The sequence below is a fragment of the Mauremys mutica genome, chromosome 1, assembly GCF_020497125.1.
Source record: "Mauremys mutica isolate MM-2020 ecotype Southern chromosome 1, ASM2049712v1, whole genome shotgun sequence".
NCBI lineage: Eukaryota > Metazoa > Chordata > Testudines > Geoemydidae > Mauremys > Mauremys mutica.
Genome location: NC_059072.1, coordinates 231973797 through 231986005, shown reverse-complemented (window position 1 = coordinate 231986005; position 12209 = coordinate 231973797). Strand labels below are relative to the sequence as shown.

Here is a 12209-nt window from a genome sequence, read left to right as displayed (position 1 = left end):
GGTATGGAACTGGAACACCACATGTAAGTTTTAGTACCAAAAACCCAAAGAGAAGTGGCCCCAAATACAACGTTCAAAGGGCACTCGTCAGATTTTGCATGTGTCAGAATCATTTCCGCACATACATACACCAACTGTACAGTTAATCACTGTATCTCACTGAATCTCACTAAGGGCCTGATCCTGTGCTACTGAAGTAAATGAGAGTTTTACCTTTGACTTCTGTGGACCAGGATCAAAACACACACAGAATTTTGACTCAGAGTTGAGGAGTTAAAGGGTCAAGGTGTGATATCAAGTACCAACTCCTTTCAGCAGTAATAAAAATCTTAATACAATTAGATAATTTATAAATGTATTATTGTGGCAAAATATTGTCACTATAGTCCATTTTGTTACAATAAAAATTGATACCAAACCCATTGCATCTTCTCAGTCACTGTCCCACTGGGCCAGGAGTAGAGCCTTAGCTTTCTCTTAATCTTTTTAGTATTTTTCAAAGTGTGTTTAGACCGAGACATGTTACAAGAAAAATCTAATCATATTGCAGGGCCAAATAAAAACACCTTAAAGTGTTATATTCCCGCTTTTTTGAATTGCGCATCTTTCCACCCATATCACCATAAGATGGTATAATAAATATCTACAAAAAGTTTCAGGAAACAAGGAAGTATCACTTTGAAACATTAAGAGCTATTTTTATTATAAACATCAGATCAAACTGAACTTCATCAAACCATTTTGGTGCTTTTTAAGTTCCATATAGGGTAGATTTCACATTACAGGCCTGAGATATCAAGTGATGTGCAATAACTCTTTACAACCTGCACAAACAGTATAAGCACTAAATAGCACAAATGCACAGAAAAACTGTGCAGCAAAAGGTGGACTAGTGTATGGGAAACCTTAAAAGGTTTGGAAGTTCAGTTCAAATAAGCCCTGAAAGTTCTGATGCTTATTCAAACCTTTATCCACACTTTTGTGTGTCCCTTTTCTTTCTCTCTTACTAGTGTAAGAGGGGACCAGGCCTGCTATTGTGGGGAACTTTCCTGGCTTATACACTACCCCAGTAAAGTGGGCTAGCGAAAGGATCCGAGTCCTCACTCCCCCATTCTTTACCCAAAGGCCTGCCTGACCTCGAGGGCTCCCTTCCATGCTCCTGTGTGGCAGAGTCCTCGGAACCCCAACAAGGCTGGGCCCAGGATTCCTGGGGGCCTTGATCCCCAATTTTGCCATGGTCACTTAGGGCAGACGCTAGGGGAGGGGTCGGCAACCTTTCAGAAGTGGTGTGCCAAGTCTTCATCTATTCACGCTGATTTAACGTTTCGCGTGCCAGTAATACATTTTAACATTTTTAGAAGGTCTGTTTCTATAAGTCTATAATATATAACTCAACTATCGTTGTACGTAAAGTAAATAAGGTTTTTAAAATGTTTAAGAAGCTTCATTTAAAATTAAATTAAAATGCAGAGCCCCCTGGACCAGCAGCCAGGACTCCCAGGCAGTGTGAGTGCCAGTGAAAATCAGCTCGCGTGCTGCCTTTGGCACACGTGCCATAGGTTGCCTACCCCTGGGCTAGGGTGTCCCCACTCCGGGGTGCTCTCTCTGCACTGGACGCTTCCCTGACCTACTGATCATTACATACAGTTCAAAGCAAATACAATTTATTAAACAACAATACATTTTAAAAAAATAAGGAAAAACTGGGAAAGGTTAAAGGAAAACACACAACCCTGCTCTGTGGCATGGGGATATTACAACCAGAGTCTCTGGAAAGTAAGAGAAGTCCACAGTCTGTTTCTCACAAGTCCCAGGCCTCCTTCTCAGGCCCTGGCTGTGCTGCAGGGATGCTGCGGGTTGGACACTTGCTCTGGTGGTGGCCACAGGCTCTCAGGCTCTAGGTGGCAGGACTCTTCTTCCCAGTGTCAGCCACTCATCGGGGTTATGGTCCCCCACCCCCAAGTCTGGCCTGTAAGGCCTCTTGGCTGGGGGCCACTGTGATGGGCCCACTACCCAGGGTCCCCCTTCGCTTTCCCCAGTTGCTCACCGCACCCAGTTCCTAACTGCTCCAGCCCCAGCTCCACTCTGCCTCAGCACTGATGCTGCTCTGGTTCCAGCCCCCTGGGCTGCTTTTTCTGGCCCCTCTGGCTCTGGTTGCTGCAGCTCTCCTCCCAGCACAGGTCTGCTCTCTGAGCTACTTCTGTGGCTCTGCTCCCAGCACTGACTTGCTCCCTGGGCTGCTTCTCTGGCTGGCGCAGCCCTGCTCCCCAGCTCAGCTTGGCCCCAATCTGTGACCCAGGGAGCTCCAGCTCACATGGAGGATGGGACCACCCTGGCCTCCTGACTCCCTCATTAGCCTGTCCATGCCCTGCCAATCAGGCTGACCTAGAGTACTGGCCTCTCCCCCTTGCCCCTGGGGGTCCTGATTTCCTATTGACCCTTCCCCTTACGTTTAGTACTGGGAGCTAGCCAACTGAAACCCCCACACTGAGTGTTAGTAAGGGGACAAAAGTCCCCTTACATTCATCTCTGCCTCCCCGCCCCTATTTCCTCCCACCCCATCTGATTCTTCTCCCTGACTCCATCTTTCTACTCTGCTGAGCTCCAACAAGTCCCCAGAGCATTTACTAATTCCTCAGTCATAAAAAGTATCCCTGACCCACCCTCCAGCAGACTCCTTACCTTTGGTGCTATTCTGTTGATGGACTCTAAGGTCTGGCACTATTTTTACTGAGCTGAAAGGCTTCCCCAGGTTAGAAGGGGTCCAGAATGCATTGCCCCCACCCTTGATCCCACAGAAGCCCTGGAATTTGTTAGATTGGAAGTCAGCAGCCAGCGCAGCAAAGAATGCCAGACATTCTGAGAACCTGAGATGTAGTTCGTCAAAGGTAGAAGCCTGTTGGGGATTAGTGAGAGAGATACACATCTAAATAATTTAGAACCTAATAAAAGGTTTAGGTTTGGTTCTGTTCAAGATGGGAGAGAAGGCTCAGATTTTATTTATTCCAAGCTGGTTATGCACCTCCATCGTGTGTGTGTGTGTATATATTAAATAATATGCTATTTATAAACTAATGATATCATTAAGTAATTCAGTATAAAGTTAATAAGGAAATGGCTATGTCTGCTCTGAAATGTTTACTCTTAACTCTGGTTTAAATTCTATCATGTAGTTTTTGTGAACTTCAAGTCTGACCTCTACAGGTACGTAACTGAAATGTTATCAAAAGATACTGTACCTAAGTTGTACAAAGATTTTATTTGGCCTTATGTAGTGTCTGTCTTCCAACTACTGATGAGGTGTAAATATTTAAGGTTTTATTTTTAAAAACACTAATGTGCATTTGGTTCAAACAATTGCAGTTTTACAAAAGGTGTATACTGCACAATAATCAAATAGCACCATTTTATACTCAGATTTATTTCCCCTCTCCACCACCACCCTCAAACATGGCATGATCTTTCATAGCTACAGAAGAATGTTATCAATTGGAAAATAACAAATTTGAGTTTTTCAAAACTTACGCTTTTAAAATGTCCTGTTCGGTGCCACTTTTTTCTAATCATAACCAAACTATTCTAACAAACTATCCTTTGTCCAGTGATTGAGTCCCCTCTGTTCCCACAAACCTACAGCACATGTTGCCATAGTTACTCTGCATGTCTATTTACCACACAAGTGATCAAAGAAAGCAGACAACACACACACACACACACACACCCTTGCCAGACTTCCTACAGGGTAATGTCCAGCCACTAATTAACTGATACACTCTCAGCCCACAGATTCCATACACTTGTTTTCTTTCTTGTATATGGCACACAAAAACAGAAGTCTAGAAGGAGAATTTATCTCTGAGAAAAGACAGCCCCTGGGGAATAAAGAAAAAAAAAAAAAGATGGCATGGAACTCAAAGCAGCACTTCCTAAAGCAAGTCTTATGATTACAATATTTCAGGACAAGGATATAGATTTCTTAGCAAGGAATAAATTAAGAATTAAGAAGGTGCACTAAAGAAAGTAGGAAATAGAAACCACATGCTAAAAAGCTAAACATCTGTACGGAAGAGGGATGATTTTATGTTTTACATGTGTTATCGACTAAAATTCTATCCAGCGTGTATGCACTCTATGAATCATATACTATAAAAGCTATGACTACAGCTATGATAAATAAGAACTGAAATGGCCTCTGTGCCTTACAGATTTTATCTTCACTTTTAATTAGGTTCATAATGATCCATTAGCAAATTGCATGTCTTACAGGACCCTTTTATAGGACTGTGGGACCAGTCCTGCCCTGATCAAAGTCAATGACTTTGACTTGAGTGGAAAATAAAGCCCCAAATCTGCTTTCACAGAACTCCTATGCTCTGCATTATGGTGTTAGTATGTTTGAGGATATTATTTGTTGTGGGCAAAAATAGTTTGAAAATGGGTTTGAATATTAAAAATTAATTGATTACCTAGTTTCTGTTAAATCCATTTGGGGAATCTAAAACAGATACCACACTGCCCTCTCCAGTTATAAAGTAAATACCAAGAATACAGACAAGCAAACTGCACCCAGCCACAGTGGCCTCAATAAATCTTGGACCGTTGACACATCTGTGTTCTTATCTGAACTTCTGATCTTTGAGAGTTCTTACTCTTTTGATCTCTTTTCCCAAGTAGTAAGCTGGTCAGAGTTTTAGTACATGGAAATTTCAGCATCCATAGTGAAGCTGAAGATTTGTTTCCTGGTACAGTATATATTTGGCTGGCACGTTAGACCCTCTTAAGAAACTACACAGTTCCACTTCCTAGGGACATATTTTTGACTAGAAGCCTGAAGTTTTCCAGCTGCAGAATTACCAAGGTGCTTTCAAAGATGTGATGTACACAGCAGTTGTATGGAAACTTCACAATTCCATTATAGAGGTTTCAGTCGAGTTATTATTTATATCAGACAGAACAGAGACAGTCACAGCCCTTGCCGAGGTTTTAAATTACTTCCTAATAAAAGGCTACTTCTTTTTACCTGTCTCATTTATGAATCTCAGCACAGCATTCCGAACAACCAACCAATGATGTCCCGCTAGAGACTGTTGGCCTGGCACAGTTGTAAAGCAGGTTGAATCCTATCAGCCCAACAGGCAGCATATTACATTTCTATGAGTAATTTCTGCTCTTCGGCTAGGGTAGTTAGCTGCATTGCACTATTTTGAACCTATGCACTATTGTTCAGCATCTGTATACTGCCTGTGGGCCAGATCATTCATCAGCACAATATATTTCATTTCAATGCAATGACACACAGATTTGTTTGATAGTTAACCCTGCAAATCCAAACTATACTATGATTATGACAAGAAATTGGCTGGCAGATATAAAAGGCACATTTTTTCCTGAGTACTCATTCTCTTCAGAAATTTTCAAATAAAATCAGAAGTGATTCCTAACCATCTCATGCCTCCAATTTCATGGCACTTCAGTTCCTGAATATTTTGCTTTCTTAATTTGTACTGTCCTTTGGTCATTATATTTGGAGGCTTATCAAGAACTCCAATTACCATTTTAAAGATGCAAAGAGGCTGTTTGATCAACATATGCATGATTAGTCCCTTCAACTCTAGACTATTAGGTCACTAGCTTTTGTTCAGCAAGAACTAGTAGTAAACACAGATTTTTCTCTGCCAAACTGAAATATTTCACACACAAATACCACTGAAATCCAGTGGCAACTTCAGAATTGTGCATGTGGTATAAGTAAGGTCAACCAAGTTGGGAAAGCTTACACAAAAATGTGTGTCTAAACACACAGGGGCAGATCTTCACCACCTGTGAAGCTCCATTATGAAGCTATGACAATTTATACCAGGCAAAGGTCTGCCCTATTGGATCTGGTTCTTCTCTCATGTACAGAGGGGAAAAAACAGGAGTAACTCCATTAAAATTAATGGGGCTGCAGAAATGTAAAGCTACTGTGAGGGGAGAATCAGGCCCATATTCTCAACTTCATGGATGCAACTTCCCAGGAGATACTGCTGCCCCAGAGGAAGTGGAAAGAGGAGGACTTCTGTTGGCTGGAGGTGGGCATTATATAATGAGTCAAAAATATTCTAATGCTAAATCTGTCCCTCCTTTCCTTTTATTGGGGAGTCCCTTAAGAATTTTAGTGCTTTTTATTTTCTCACCAACTCCCACCCCCCTTTTTCCTCTTCTCCTCTCCTGGTTTCCTCCTCTTATTTGTTCACACACACACAAATACACACTTTACAACCTTATGCTTCAAATAGAAGCACCCCAGATAGGCAGCACTCATCTGTTTGTAGCAATGTTTTTGTATTTTCTTATGCTCTGACATATCACATCCCAACTTTCTTTTGATCCTCTCTGACAACTCCCTTTACTAAAGGTTCTTTTTTGTGGTGACACTGCATTCTGCTGATCACATAGATAAAGGACTAATTGAACCCCAGTAATGCAATATGTAAACTTTAGTTTTCATTTGCACTCCACTGTGACAAGAATTCCCGCCCCCAACAACCTTCAAAAAGGTAAAAAGCAGGTTTTTGCCCACTCGCAAAAACGGCTTTTCCTCCACATATGGCAAAATAGTCTAAAATACATGAGTGCTTCCATCTTGTTTTCAAAGAGGGTTGAAAAAACAAATGCTCCATTTCCACTGCAGGTGCAAACTCTACCCCTGCTTCTACCCTCCTCTCCCCTCTACCTCCTTCCCCGCCATGCCCCAAGTCCTACTGATTTCAGAAAGCTGCCTGAATAGACTATGACTCTCACAAAGACACAAGAACATTTTTCTCAGAGCCTGACTTTCATACGGTAGCTATTCGTAAAACAAAGTATTGATTTTAAGATGTTGATTTGCCATGGTCTTTAATTCAGAGCCGAGCTCTGCTTAAAGGCTGAGATTTACATCTGCCAGTACTCTGTACTCTCTGTGTTCTAACTGCATATTTTAATTGCAAAACTACAAACAGTGTAGTATCAAATTGTTATCTCATTGTGACCTTCAACTTTGAGAAGAAGCAAACAGCTGCTTTTGTCCATTCATGTGAATAGCAAGCTTTTAAAAAAGTAAGCATACTTGAATAATAATTGGTTTTCTAGGCTTTTTTCTGCACTGTTACAGTACTTCTTTTGAAAACTGCTTGAGACTACTATATATTAAAGCAACTGAAAAATTTAAGTATTAGCAATTTGTGTGTGAGTTGCTGTGCATGTTTAATAAATCACTCCCACACACCTCTACAGTTTAAACACATTCTTCTTCTACATGTCACAAACAAGGTTGTGAGAAAGTCTACACAATATATTTAATCCAGGGCAAATTGGAATTGATTTACATATCCTACAAACAGCTTTCATGCCCTTTACAAAATTGAATCAAACAATGAATTGCATGACATCACTTACTAGCAATAAGATCAAACTGAAAGTAAAAACCCCTTGGTTAATTTGTATTTATTTAAAAAGGATCTTCAGGCTAAAAATCTAAAGGTTTCTGCAAATGCTATCTAGTCCAACAAAGCAAATATTTTCAGACCAACCCAACTTCCCCCCCCCCCTTTGCTCCCTCTGTTACAGATCTCTAAATGCTTTTGCAGCATGTTCCTTACCTGCCTCATGTTTAGAATTCCATTATCCACCCAGCAGGAAACAATCTGAATTCAAATTTACAGTGTAATTTCAAAGTAAAAACAAAAATCCATCAGCAGTTTCCGTATAAACAAGCTGCTAAGTTTCTCTCTCTCATTTTCCTTTATTTTTTGCTGTGGGGACTCTTCCTAAAACAATGTCAAGTTTTGCAACCTTTCTTCTAGCCTATTAAAAGTCAGGAGTAGGGAGGCAACAGTCTGCCTTGCTCTTATTTCAAATCACGGCTCAGAGATGTAGTAGTTGGCTGAATTAGGCCATGAAATAGCCTCACCAATCAGCGGAAAGGGGAGGGAGGTATAACACAGAGAGACTGCCTACATGAGGATTAGGAAAGCTTTCAAGGATTTAAAAGACTGAAAGCAGCTGGAAACAGTGTCTAAGGCTACAAAGAGGGAAGTCAATTTGTGGTATAAGAGATTATTTCCATTCTTATCTTACTGCTCTGGGTCTGCTCAAAGTTTAACAGGCTCCTGAGATTTAAAAAAAAAAAAAACACTTGAAATGTAAATGGCCAGTAAAAACTACCCAAATATTGGAGAGTTGCCTAAATACTTAACAAAAAAACTGTAAGGTGTAGTAACACCCATTCTATTTAGAACCACATATGTCACTAGCAATTTAAGAAACATTTGTTTTTGAAGTCCTACCAGATTAAAATACATAAAACATAACACAAGAAGAGGGAAAAACATGCTATATTTAAATTACATATATATCATAAATCCTCATTTGTCTCACTAGCAAATGTATAAACCTCTCAATAACATTTTTCTCCTTCCCTGGGGGGGGAATCATTCTTGCATACAGGTTCCAAACCTAAGGTAGTATTGTACCCTACTTTGAATTTCAAGAAAATATCCAGATTATAAAATACAACTGGTGGAGCTTTTTTGCTTTGCCCAATAGGACCTGTTTTCAGTTGCACAGCAAGCATAATCTGTCCCTTAGTGGCTTTCTTTTAAAATGGAGCTGTGTGTAACATGTGGCTGCTGCTTGACTTGCACCATTTTTAAGCCAAGAAAAGGGGCAGATCTACAGAATTATACACTCACTCCACCTCCTTGAGTCTCTAACCCTCTCACCTCCCCCCCCTCGCCTCTCCCACCCCTCTTTCCCAGCCTCAAACTTAAGATAAGTTTAGAAGCTTGCTAGTTCCTCTGTTCCACTCTAAATGGAAATCTGTCTTTTGATCTCAAGGGACAATCAGGGAAATCTGATGTCGGAAGAAAAGCCCCATGGTCATGGATTTGCTACAGCAATCGCTGTTTCTATCAAGGCAAGAAGTAGTCACTACCCAGAAAATTCCTTTCAGCTGGAGGAAGTTTTTGCACTGAGCTCCAGAATAAGGTGTCACAGTGATGTGTTGCCAATAGTTCAATAAAGGGGTTCTTAAAATGTGTTTTCTTTTGGCCTGTGATAAGCTCCGTGTACCAAGACTGTGTATGTTGCAGAAATGGGAGTGAAGGATTAGGGAATCTATTCCTTTGTTTTGCTATTTAAAAGCTTTTTCTCATATACACAGCTGAGAAAGGAAGTAATACCACACTGGCCCAGATGCTCTGCTGCAGTCAAAGAATACACTGCACAGCTCAGGGTGGAAGGAGGAGGGGAAAGGTGGCTTTAAGATACCTTTCCATTCTCTTGACCCTGGCCTGCTGTACACTGGTATGGTCCTCAGACTTCAGTTAAAGAGTTCAGGCTGCTCTCACTTTCAGCCCTAACGGGCCAATATGGCTGTTGTGAATAAAGGCATAAGGAAAACCCCAACCATGATATCTACACTGGGCCAGAGGGGATGACTTGGTGATTCTCTGACCAGCTACAGAGGCTTTAGGGACTTTCCACTGCTGGAGCAGCTCTAAGTGGCTGCAGGGTAGAGTGGTGCATTAAGTGCACTTTGAAATAAATGTTTACAGATTGTTCCTGAAAAATATCTACATCCCTAGCTTAGGGTTCAGATAATGTAATTTGAAATGTGTGTGTGTGTGTGTGTGTGTGTGTATATATATATATAGTATGTGAGGACCTTTTACTGTAGATAAACCTAGGAGAATCCTCCCTGGGAACATTTTTTGGAAGATACCTGATACTTGGGCCCAGACTTTCAAAGGTATTTAGACATTGCTGCACTCAGCATTGCAATGTTTAACTGATTACGGAGCGTAAGTATAATTTTCCAAAGGGATTTAGTCACAGAGGAGCCAAAACTCCCATTGACAGTCAATGTGATTTAGGCTCCTAAAGGCCTAGATTGTCTCATTTTCAAAAGTTATCTCCAAAATCAGGTAGGCATTGCAGTGCTGAACACTGCGACACCTAAATACTTTTAAAAACATGGACTTTGGTTTAATATGATGCATTCTAAAAGAAAAAAAAGCTCTTCTGAAGTAATTTGAGCCCCAGAGATAAGTCTGCTGTGGCAAGGGTGATTTAGCAGTAGCCAGAGAGAGGCGAAATTTATCTAAAGTTGGGGAATCATCCTACACTCTCTTCAATTTGGAGTCAGAGTTTTAACAAGGGAGCCCTAAGAGCTGCCTCCAGCATTTCAATGGGGCTCTCACATAACAGATGCAGTAGAAACTCCTACGTTGAAAGAATGAGGAAAGATGAGGAAGACTTCTAGAAATTTGCATCTGTTAAAATGCCACACACAGTGACTGGCAATCCATATATTTTCTCACAAAATATAGGTTTTATCTTCATGACTAGTCAGTGGATTATGGCATAAAAAATTGATATGGCCCTATTTGCTGAAAACCAATACCTGTATGGTGTTACTAAGGAATCATTCCAAAGAGATAAGGATGCATGTTGTGGGGAATCATTTTTACTCAGGTAATCTAAATATCTCACCTGGTCAGCATTTTATTGCCTGTTCAATTAACTTTTCACATTCAAGAAGTGTGGTTTATGATTAGTCCATAACTGTCAATACACAGTGCAATCACCTGGGAGGGTGGATTTTGAAAACTTGGCTGTTCTGACATTCTGCACTCACATAAGGGGGCTGGAAAGGTTCCTATTCCAAGTTTCCCACAAGACAGAAGATAAAGAGAGATGGACCTGACATAAAATCTTGGCTCTGGACACCCTGAAACTCTGGACAATTTTAAAAAAATCAGGGTTTGGGTCCAGATTTCAATTTACTTTGCCACTAGGCCCCTAATCCTAAGGATAAAACAATATGAGAGGTTGAGGAAGTGCCACTGCCATGTGGATCGGTGAAAGATCGATGTCATTCCCCACCCCTCCTGTAGGACTATTTTGCTTCCATCTCTGGAACAGAGGGGACAGACAGTAATTTTACCAACTTCAGGGAAGAGAAAGAAGATTCCACTGCTGGAGGAAGAAGCATTTAAAATCCAGCCCCTGTTACCTCTGCAGGTGACATGAGGCTGCTGCAAGGAGGAGGAGGAGAAGGCTCGATAGCTTGGTTCCTCGGGCTCTCTCATACCTTCTCACTAAGCAGCACAGGGAAAGAGGTGTCTCTCTGAATATGCAAGCTCGGCTGGGGGCCTGACATTTTTCTGAAGATGATTGTGAAGATGTCTCTTTGAAAGAAAAGTTATTACAAGTGTACTAACCTACTCATGGGTTTACATTTTAAAAGCTGTCTTCACCAACAGTAAGGGCTGGAGAGTCACTTTCTAGTCTATAATCAGGTGGACTAGCATTAACAACTCTCCCCAAAGTTATTATATATGTGGGACCAGAAACATCAGTCCCTAATAATGAAACATAATTTGCACTGCAGCTTGATAAAAACAGGCTATGTATTATTTTTCATTGGGGCAAATCCCATTTTTGGCAAACTCCAATTGATTTCAGTAGAACTGGGGGGTAGGCCAAGGAGAATTAGTGTGTTGGATAAGTTTGAAGTTTTTATAACAAGACTTGTAAAGTTCTGAGGGGAGGGGAAATAGGTTGAAACTGTGTTGGTTTTTCACTTCATAAAAATCGTTCTAAGTCTCACACCTCAAAATGGCTTATCCAGTTAACTCTGCCCTAATTAACCTCATACTTTCCAAAACAAATTATCAGAGCAAAGACTTCCTGCATGAGAAATAGTTTGCACTTATAGTGGAAACACTGTCTTACGTATTGAGTCACTAGCGAATCCATAATTATTGACGGTGCGGGCAAGGGATGTGCTGGCCGTGGCTTCCCACCGCCCCCATTGGCCTGGTACAGCGAACCGCAGCCAGTGGGAGCCATGATCGGCCGAACCTGCCGACGCGGCAGGTAAACAAACTGGCCCGGCCCACCAGGGTGCTTACCCTGGCGAGCCAGGTGCCAGAGGTTGACGACCTGTGCCTTATATAATCAAACTAATTTGTTTGCCAAATGTCACATGAAAAAAAAATCTGATTCAGCCACGCTATGGCCAGATGTTTGTATGTGACCATATTTTTAGCTTTTGGGGGCATGCCTAATACTTCACATAAAGTATCTGGTCTAGGAAAGCTTATTATGTTTCCCAGTGCATATGATTTGATCCAAACTCAGGTCCAATTTTCCAGTACTCCAGGTGGATTTGAACTGGTTGG

At 41.2% G+C, this 12209-nt stretch overlaps 1 protein-coding gene across 3 annotated transcripts in view; it reads right to left on the bottom strand.

Moving 5' to 3' along the window:
• The window catches only part of MID1 (midline 1), a 350223-nt gene that overhangs the window by 193585 nt on the left and 144429 nt on the right, over window positions 1-12209 (bottom strand). The window contains exon 1 of one of the 3 annotated variants that reach the window (XM_044988757.1): window positions 7623-7897. The exons of 1 other annotated variant lie outside the window; for it this stretch is intronic. The gene's annotated coding sequence lies outside the window, so the exon portion shown is untranslated. Of the gene's footprint in view, window positions 1-7622; window positions 7898-12209 lie in introns of those variants that run through there. One more of the 3 variants, XM_044988916.1, reaches the window with a different exon arrangement.